This window comes from Hemiscyllium ocellatum, chromosome 24 (genome assembly GCF_020745735.1).
Source record: "Hemiscyllium ocellatum isolate sHemOce1 chromosome 24, sHemOce1.pat.X.cur, whole genome shotgun sequence".
NCBI lineage: Eukaryota > Metazoa > Chordata > Chondrichthyes > Orectolobiformes > Hemiscylliidae > Hemiscyllium > Hemiscyllium ocellatum.
In genome coordinates, this window is record NC_083424.1 from 45,966,425 (window position 1) to 45,976,895 (window position 10,471).

The following is a 10,471-nucleotide window of genomic DNA, read 5'->3' on the forward strand; positions in this document are numbered from 1 at the left end:
CCATTTGCCAGCATTTGGTCCATAAACCTCTAATCCCTTTGTACTCATATACCCAACCAGATGCCTTTTATGTGTTGTAAATATACCAGCCTCCACCACTTCCTCCAGTGGCTCATTACATACACACACCACCTTCTCTACAAAAAAAGTTGTCCCTTAGGTACCTTTCAAATCTTTCCCCCTCACCTTAAATCTAAGCCCTCTAGTTTTGAACTCCCCCACCCCAAGGAAAATACCTTGTCTATTTCCTCTATCTTTGCCCCTCATGATTTCTGTCTGTAGCTCAAATTTTCCAAACCTGGCAAAATCCTTGCAAATCTTTTCTGAACCCTTTCAAGTTTCACAACTTCCTTCTTAGTACACAGTACTCCAAAAGTGGCCTAGCCAATGCCCTCTACAGTCACAATATGACTTTCCAAATCCTATACTCAATACTCTGACTAATAAAGGCAAACATACCAAATGCCTTCTTCACTATCCTATTTACCTGCGACTCCACTTTCACAGAACTATGAATCTGCACTCCAAGGTCTTAGTTCAGCAACATTCCTCAGGACCTTACCATTAAGTGTATTAGTTCTGCCTGATTTGCTTTTCAAAAATGCAGCACCTCACATCTATCTAAAGTAAACTCCACCTGTCACACCTCAGTCAATTGACCCAGCTGATCAAGATCACAATGTACTTGGAGGTAACATTCTTCACTGTCCATTACACCACCAATTTTGGTGTCACCTGCAAACTCACTAACCATACTTCCTATGTTCACATCCAAATCATGTATACATAACGAAAAGCAGTGGACCCAGAAGCAATGCTTACAGCACGCCACTGGTCACAGGCCTCTAATCTGAAAAGCAACCCTCCACCACCATCCTCTGTCTTCTATCTTCAAGCCAGTTCTGTATCCAAATGGCTAGATCTCCCTGTGTTCCATGTGATCTAGTCTTGCTAACCAGTCTACCATGACAGTACTGGATCAGCTGGTATTGTTCAACTTAACTTGGTTTTTGATTTTCTTTGAATGCTTCTATCACCATGGTGCAGATGAACTTGTGCAACTGCAGTTGCGATGGTATTATCCTTACTAAGTGAAGAAAGGCATTGTCAATGGCTAACTGCAAAGTATTGACAGATCTCCATATAACACATTGTGCTTGCTAACACATGACAATGGTGTTTGTAGTGTTGTCTATGTAAACCAAGAGGCACCCACAAGGTCCCTTTACAATATTTTCAGTCAGATTCTCCACTACATCCTTCTGCCACACTTTCAGTTTCCAGAATTGTGGACCAATGCTTCCTGTTCTTACTATAATGGCAAATAACAGTCATATAGCATCCTGTAGTTAACACTATCCAGTCAATTGCAAAAGCTGTTATAATTCATTCCAATTTTTCCCGACAAAGTCTTCACACTGTCCTCAACATTACTCCAGATGCAGGGTTATTGTCAGTCTCACAGGCACACATTATTCAGGTTCTACAAAACTTTGCCCTAAGTGATACTTATTGACAGCATATCCACCGTGATCATAGTGAATATCAGCTTCATTTCTGTTTGGTATATGACATCACATTTTCTTGAACTGCCAGAAAGTCAGTTTCATATGATTTTTGGCTTTTTCTTTAGATGAAACAAAAGGATGCTTGAGCTTTCAATGGCCAGCATTGTGCTAGTGCTTTTTAAGACACCTCAGCATTGCACTCAAGAGTTTCTATTTAACAGTGGTTTCTTCATTTTTGTGGAAAGATTATTGTTCCTTTTTGATGACACCATCTTCTGCTGTGATTTTTGGAAATTGATTTTACACAATAATCCCTGGTGTCATCAGTATTGCTGATTTTTTAATGCAGTAATATAATGTCACACAATTATTTCACTAATCTATTTTTAAAAATGAACTGCAATATATAATTGGCAAGACCATCCCTTATCGATTAACCATATACTAATTTACATTCATATTCTACATCCTGAAGGAAAGATTGTTTCAAAAATCACACAGCTTTCACTGTTCTATTTTGGTGCCACTCCAGGTTTCTTGAAGGGGCTACCTTGCTCCATATAACATGATTTTAACTTAAAACGTCTGAACAGCTGGTCCACTACCAAAATCACTAGAGTATTTGATATTATTTCAAATTCTAATCCTCAATACAATAGCTCACAAAATAGACTTTCAAAAGGTTAGAAAAACTACATACTCATAGAATAATACAACTAGTCAAAGGTCATTCAGCATCATGCCTGTACCAATTCTTTAAAAACACAGCCAATTAGACCTATCCCCTGCAGGGTATGCAGGATCATGACAACTCACTGCATAAAAATAGATCTCCCCTCGTTGAATCTTTTCCCAATTACCCTAAGTTTATGTCCTCTACTTACTGTTTATTCTACCACAAGAAGCTCTCCCTTATCATCTACTATGTAAAAAGTATTTAGGATTTTGAAAATGTCGAATAAATCTCTCAACTTTCTGTGCTCCAAAAACAGGCCTTCTCCAGGTCTTCACAGACTTAAAACGGGATGACCAGACTTGACCACAATACTGGCTGAAGCCTAACCAGTGTTTTAAAGACATTTAGTACAACTTACCCATTTTGTACTGTACTCTTTCGTTAAAAAAGACAAGGAGTGCATTTTTTTAAACAACATATATAGCATCCTTAATATAATAGAATGTCTCAAGACACTTCACAGAAATATCATAAAACAAAATATGACAAGAAATAGGTCAAATGGCCAAACCAGTTGATTTTAATGGACCTCTTAAAATACATTTCAATGGCTCTGTTACCTTCAAAGAGTTATGCATATACCTCCAACTCTATGTCCCAATAAAGCTTTTAAAATTGTATTGTTTAGTTTATATTGTCATGCTTGATTTATCCAACCAAAATACACACGTCTATAGATTAAATTGCACCTGCCTATATCTTCCGAAATTCTGTTTTATTTATTTATTCTTTTCAGGACATAGTGTCACTGGCGAGGTAAGCATTTACTGTCCATCTCCGATTTTCCTTGATAAGGTTGTGGTCAGCCATCATCTTGAATTACAGAAAACACACTCGATACCCTGTCAAAGCTGACAGTGGCATTTCCTGACAAAAACACCCAGTGAGCCGTACCACCCAGAAGTACACATGTGGTGACTGGTAACATCCCAGTATACATACCCAATGACAGCTGCCAACCCAGTGTACACACCCAGTGACCGCTGTCAGACACTGGCAAGTATGGACATGCCCATCAAGCACACCTGATGATGGCAACCACTCCCATCAAATGCAGAGAACTATGGCACCAGTTCCTGGTAAAGACAGCCCTTCCCAGTAAAAAAGCCCAGTGACAGTGGCCCATCTCAGTGGCAGCAGCCCCCCATGCCTCTGAAACTGACCAATGACTGCAGCCCTCTCCAGTAAATCTACCCAACAAACAGAGCTCTCATCTCTCAACATGAGAGTGAGTAGGTCAACCACCCCTGGTGAATGTGCCCAGTGGCAGCAGTCATGGTCAGGGAACACAACCTGTGCCTAGGAGCCTCAGATGGTGAGCATGGGTCAAGATTTAGAGTGGTGCTGGAAAAGCACAGCAGGTCAGGCAGCAACTGAGGAGCAGGAGAGTCAACATTTCCAGCAAAAGTCCTTCCTGTCCTGATGAAGGGCTTTTGCCCGAAACATTGACTCTCCTGCTCCTCCAGATGCTGCCTGACCTGCTGTGCTTTTCCAGCAACACTCCAATTTTGACTCTAATCCAGCATCTGCAGCACCTACTTCCGCTGGAGATGGTGAACATGCCTAGAGCCAGTGTAGACGAACAGGAGAGTGGAACAACACAGCAAACCAGGCAGCACCAAGAGGTGGAGAAATCAACATTTCAGCTCTAACCTGAAACCTTCTCCACCTCCCGATGCTGCCTGTGTTGTTCCAGCCTCCTGTTTCTCCACTTTGGATTTCAGTATCTGCAGTTATTTCAGTCTCATGCCCGGTGCCAGCAGCTACTCCCAGTCCAGCGGCCATGCCCGATCAACACCTCCATGGCCAGCAGCTGTACCCACTCAATATCCCGGTTCCAGTGAACACGCGATGCACCCAGTGCCAGGGGCCGTGCCCGGTGATCGTACCCCAGTGCCCCCGGGCAGTCCCGGTAACGGGCGGTGAGCTGATTACCTGCTGAGGCGGCCCCTGTGGACTTCCCCCCTCGATTCCCGCCAGACTCTAACGGACTCCCGTTCCTTTCCCTTCAAACTCGGCTCCAAGTAACGTCACCCGCCTCCCATTGGGCAGCGGGCTGTGCCACCTGACAGGCGTCGGCCCGCGGATTGGTCCGACCGCCCGAGGCGAGGCGCGTGCTCCTCCTGCTGATTGGCGGGAGCGGTGGCGTCTCCAGGGCGTCCCCCCTCCCCCCCCTCACAACTGGTATCCCCTGGCAACGGGGACGCGGGCCGCCCGCCTGCCCGCCTGCCGCAGGAGGAGAATGGGATGCCAGCCTGGGGACTCGGAGCACCGCCGGAGCGGAGCCGGCAGCGTAGCCTGGCTTCATCAAGATGTGTCGGTGTTGGACAAAGTTAACTCCCTCGGACACTCCTCCACAGTCACACACCTGTCTTATGATCCCGCCGCACTCGTTACCATAAGACGTAGGAGTGGAAGTAAGGCCATTCGGCCCATCGAGTCCATTCCTGATGAAGGAGCAGCGCTCCGAGAGTTGGTGCTTCCGAATAAACCTGTTCGGACTATTAACTCTGGCTTCGTCTAGCAAGAGTACTAATAACTCAGGCGACTGACTGTGTGGAGTTTGCACATTCTCCCCGTGTCTGCGTGGGTTTCCTCCGGGTGCTCCGGTTTCCTCCCACAGTCCAAAGATGTGCGGGTCGGGTGAATTGGCCATGCTAAATTGCCCGTAGTGTTAGGTAAGGGGTAAATGTAGGGGAATGGGTGGGTTGCGCTTCGGCGGGTCGGTGTGGACTTGTTGGGCCGAAGGGCCTGTTTCCACACTGTAAGTAATCTAATCTAATCTAATTGTTCCAAATTCAGTTTCTGTGGAGCGGAGTTGAGTTCTTTTTGTTTTAAACAATACTTTGTCGTTTACAACCCACAGAAAAATTTACACACAATCGGTCATTTTCAGTTTGGAGTGACGGCTGATTGGAGAGAAGCGCATTGACATACAACAAACCGAAAGAGTGAACCTAAAGAACGAAATTTTCAAAGTGACAAAACTTGATCAAATACTCAAAGTTTGTGCGAAGATTTGTAGCTCAGGTGCTTGTTGTAGTGGTTCTGTTCGCCGAGCTGGAAGTTTTTGTTGCAAACGTTTCGTCCCCTGGCTAGGAGACATCATCAGTGCTGTGGAGCCTCCTGCGAAGCGCTTCTTTGATGTTTCTTCCGGCATTTATAGTGGTCTGTCCTTGCCGCTTCCGGGTGTCAGTTTCAGCTGTCCGCTGTAGTGATTGGTATATTGGGTCCAGGTCGATGTGTCTGTTGATGGAATTTGTGGATGAATGCCATGCCTCTAGGAATTCCCTGGCTGTTCGCTGTCTGGCTTGCCCTATGATAGTAGTGTTTTCCCAGTCGAATTCATGTTGCTTGTTGTCTGAGTGTGTGGCTACTAGGGATAGCTGGTCGTGTCGTTTCGTGGCTAGTTGGTGTTCATGTATGCGGATTGTTAGCTGTCTTCCTGTTTGTCCTATATAGTGTTTTGTGCAGTCCTTGCATGGTATTTTATAAACTACATTAGTTTTGCTCATGTTGGGTATTGGCTCCTTTGTTCTAGTAAGTTGTTGTCTGAGCGTGGCTGTTGGTTTGTGTGCCGTTATGAGTCCTAGGGGTCACAGTAGTCTGGCTGTCAGTTCTGAAACGCTCCTGATGTATGGTAGTGTGGCTAGTCCTTTTGGTTGTGGCATGTCCTCGTTCCGTGGTCTATCTCTTAGGCATCTGTTGATAAAGTTGCGCGGGTATCCGTTTTTGGCGAATACCTTGTATAGGTGTTCCTCTTCCTCTTTTCGCAGTTCTGGTGTACTGCAGTGTGTTGTAGCTCTTTTGAATAGTGTCCTTGAAAAGAGCTACAACACACTGCAGTACACCAGAACTGCGAAAAGAGGAAGAGGAACACCTATACAAGGTATTCGCCAAAAACGGATACCCGCGCAACTTTATCAACAGATGCCTAAGAGATAGACCACGGAACGAGGACATGCCACAACCAAAAGGACTAACCACACTACCATACATCAGGAACGTTTCAGAACTGACAGCCAGACTACTGCGACCCCTAGGACTCATAACGGCACACAAACCAACAGCCACGCTCAGACAACAACTTACTAGAACAAAGGAGCCAATACCCAACATGAGCAAAACTAATGTAGTTTATAAAATACCATGCAAGGACTGCACAAAACACTATATAGGACAAACAGGAAGACAGCTAACAATCCGCATACATGAACACCAACTAGCCACGAAACGACACGACCAGCTATCCCTAGTAGCCACACACTCAGACAACAAGCAACATGAATTCGACTGGGAAAACACTACTATCATAGGGCAAGCCAGACAGCGAACAGCCAGGGAATTCCTAGAGGCATGGCATTCATCCACAAATTCCATCAACAGACACATCGACCTGGACCCAATATACCAATCACTACAGCGGACAGCTGAAACTGACACCCAGAAGCGGCAAGGACAGACCACTATAAATGCCGGAAGAAACATCAAAGAAGCGCTTCGCAGGAGGCTCCACAGCACTGATGATGTCTCCTAGCCAGGGGACGAAACGTTTGCAACAAAAACTTCCAGCTCGGCGAACAGAACCACTTGATCAAATACTATCGGGGGGCGGGGAGAGAACAAAAATCTTGCAAATGTATGTATTGGTTATACTAGAGATCCATTTTGCACTATATGAGACCATAATGTGTCATTCACAAGTTTTCCGACCTTTTGCTTCTTGACTTGGTAAACTTTCTGATTTACTTGTAATAACGTGATTCCAGTGTACTTTTTTCCTATCCCAGTAATTTATCAATTCATGGTCATTTGGTCAACTATTAGTTCTCTCTTAGTCATTCAGTGATTTAGCCAAATGGCAGTCAAACTATACATTGGATGTTCTCACTATTGAATCTGTCAGTGCTCACCCAATCAAAATATGGGCAAGAACAAGTATTATGGTTGTGTATAACTTTTACACCCTCAACCACAATTGGCTGTAATTCAGGATATTAAAGTGGAACTGATCAGTAATTTAGTTATTTGGAATTGCAGAACTGGGCTGTGCATCGTGAACAGTCCAAGGCCAAAATAACAACTCAATATATTTGGTGATTGCCTTCAATTTTCCTTCAATAGAGGAAACATCATGTGTTCTGCTAGGTTACAAATGTAACATGTTCTGATAAAATGGTTAACCTAGACAATAAGAGATTTGGACTTCTTAAAGATTCCTGATGAAACAAAAGAAGAATAAAATAGACAGAATAATAGATTAATACCCACAGGATGAGGTACTTCAGCTGCTGTGCCTGTTCTACCTCTTTCATCAAACTGTCAAATTAGTAATAGACACCTGACCATTACCCATGGAGTCAGAGCTACAAAACTGTAGAAAAATTACAACTCAGAATAAGGCCAGTCATCCCAATATGCCTGCACCGGTTGAACAAACTTGCCAACCATTCTAATCCTTGCAGATTACAGCATTTCAAGTGCAGACCTGGGTTCCTTTTAAATGAGTTGAGGGTTTCTACTTAACCACCAAACTGGGCAGTGAATTCCAGACCTCACCACCATCTGGATGGAAAAGTATTTCCTTATGTTACCTGTAATTCCTCTAATCACCTTCAATCTATGGCTGCTGAAATTTGGCATCTCTGTTGAGACAAACAGATATTATGTTCACTCTGTTTCATTATTTTGTGCACATTGATTAAGTCACCCCTTAGCCTCCTCCCACTTTTAAATCATTAACACATAGCAAAAACTGAACTCTGTAGAACAACACAGGAAAACATTTCTCCTTCACAAAAACATCCTTCAACTATGACCTTTTGTTTCCTGTCACTGAGCCAAATTTGGATACAACTGACTACATTCCCTCATATCTATAGGGTTTAATTTTTCTTAACAGTCTGCCATGTGGGACTTTGTCAAATGCCTTACTAAGTCCATGCAGACAACATCCACTGTACTACTTAACATAGCATTTTAACTTCATTTCTAACTCCTACCTTTTCTCTGTAACTTTACAGATTGTTTGTGTTAAAATAATCATCCAGTGATGGCACAGTAGTTAGCACTGCTATTTCACAGGACTGGGGGCAGTTGGGTCTGGGATGCTCTTTGGAGGATCAGTGCAGACTTGATGGTAGGGATTCTACAATTCTTTACCTACTGTTAACTATTTTAACTTACTCAAACCTTACTCTTGTATTATTAATTAAGAACTGAAGATTAGTAAAAGTAAAAAGTAAAAATATTTTTGCCCTTACTCAAATCAGCTCCTTTCCTAAACATAGAAATTATTTCTTTCCAAGTTCTAATTTAAAATGTATGTTTTGTGAAATCACTGGATTTGAAACACAGCAGCTATTCGACCAGCAATCAACTCATAACTTACCTGTGATGTCAGTGTCAGATTTTTTTTCTTCTCTCATTAACTCATGACTGCTTCCTCTATCTCCTACTCTTAGGCGCTGGTTACTATCCAGATCCTCCCGCTCTTCCACTCTTTTAGGCACTGGTTACTATTTCTAGTTCCTCCTCTCTCCCATTCCTTTTTGTTCCTGTTCTATCTTTTCACAAGAATGCTAAATCTAACTTTGTTATGATCACTATCTCCAAAATGGTCACCCACTGTTATTTCATCCACTTGCCTAGCTTCGTTTTTGAAGAACAAATTGAGAAATAACCCCTCTCTTGTTGGGCTTGTTATATACTAGATAAAAATGTTCTCTTGAATGCTGTTGAATAATTTTGTGCTCATTGTGCCTTTCACACTGCTTGTATCCCAGACCATGTTTGGCTATTGGAATTATATGAGCCCATAACTTTACTCAGGGATACAAGGGCTGCTCAAACTCTGTTGCTGGAGACGAATTAATTTTCCCTCCAGAGAGTTCAGTGAAAGTCAAAGAGTTAGTCAATGGTATAAGTTGAGGGTTTCTCCCGATTCCATTGTACAAAGGCCAGTTGAAGATGGCTTGTCTTAACTAGTTGCAGTCAGGGTGATTAAGCAATTACCTGTGGATGAAGTAGATTTACATCTGCAGATTGATTTAGCAGGAGTGAAAGTTATAGCTTCACACACAGTCCAATTGAGGCAAAAGACACAGAACAGTTGCAGGATGGGATTTTGCCATTTTCCATCATGTATAGTGACCAGACCAACAGCTAAACAAAGTCCATCGCCAGAGGTCACAGTAATACTGCAAGCAGACGTAAAGGTGGCTGAAACTCTAGTTAAGCATAAAGATAATTCAGAAAAGGTGTTTGACAATATTTTCGTTCATTGAGGCTGAGGAAGCAGATCCAGAATTAGATGAGCAAGCGTAGACTGCTCGTACCGAAGTTGAGTCTGAAGGAGTTTTAGAGTGCTATTATATTTTAAAAAGGAATTCTAATGAGGAAGTAGATATATGCTCACAGAACTGTAGATGAAGAATGAATTATTGTTAATCAAATATTAGTATTGCCCTGATATCATAAGGAGACTTTGCGAATAGCATATGAAATGTCTATGGCAGGGCATGTTGAAATACAGGCATCAGTAAGCAGGTATTTTAGCATCATAGAATCATACAATGCAGATGAGGTATTTCAGCCCTTCTGCACTGATAATGTAAGAAACACCTGACCTTCAATCTAATCTCATGTGCCAGCACTTGGCCTATACAGTCATCTAAATAATTTATATAAATCACAAATAATAGGGGACCCAATACAGAGCTCTGTATTACACCACTGGACACTGGGTTCCAGTCACTAAAGCAGCTTTCTATCCTCTACAACTAAGCATTTTGAATCCACTGTATTAAATTACCCAGGATCCCATGTGCATTTGTTTTCTTGAGAAGTTTCCTTTGTGGGAACTTGTCAAGGGCTTTACTGAAATCCAAATAAACTACATCAATTGTACTGCCCTCATCTACACGCCTGGTCATCTCAAAAGCTTCAATCAGACGTATTAAGTATGACCTCCCTATGAAGCCATGCTGACTACCCTTAACAAGCCTTGCCTTTCCAAGTGGAGATAGATAATTCCTTCAGAATTTTTTCCAATAGTTTCCCCGCCATTGACCTGAGATTCACTGGTTTGCAATTCTCTGGCTCCAGTCTATAATCCTTCTTAAATATCAGAAAAAAATAGTTGTTCTCCAGTCCTCTGGCACCTCTCCCATGGCCAAAGAAGAATCAAAAGTTTTGTTCAGTGCCCCTCCTATCATCTCCCTTGCCT

General features: G+C 42.8%; 1 protein-coding gene across 9 annotated transcripts in view; it reads right to left on the reverse strand.

Annotated features, from left to right (window-relative positions):
* Positions 1-4,246, reverse strand: part of cita (citron rho-interacting serine/threonine kinase a) — a 217,920-nt gene extending 213,674 nt beyond the window's left edge. For all 9 annotated transcript variants that reach the window (XM_060843752.1, XM_060843750.1, XM_060843753.1 and 6 more), the window contains exon 1: positions 4,180-4,246. The gene's annotated coding sequence lies outside the window, so the exon portion shown is untranslated. The remainder of the gene's footprint in view (positions 1-4,179) is intronic.
* Between the last annotated feature and the right edge of the window lie 6,225 nt (positions 4,247-10,471).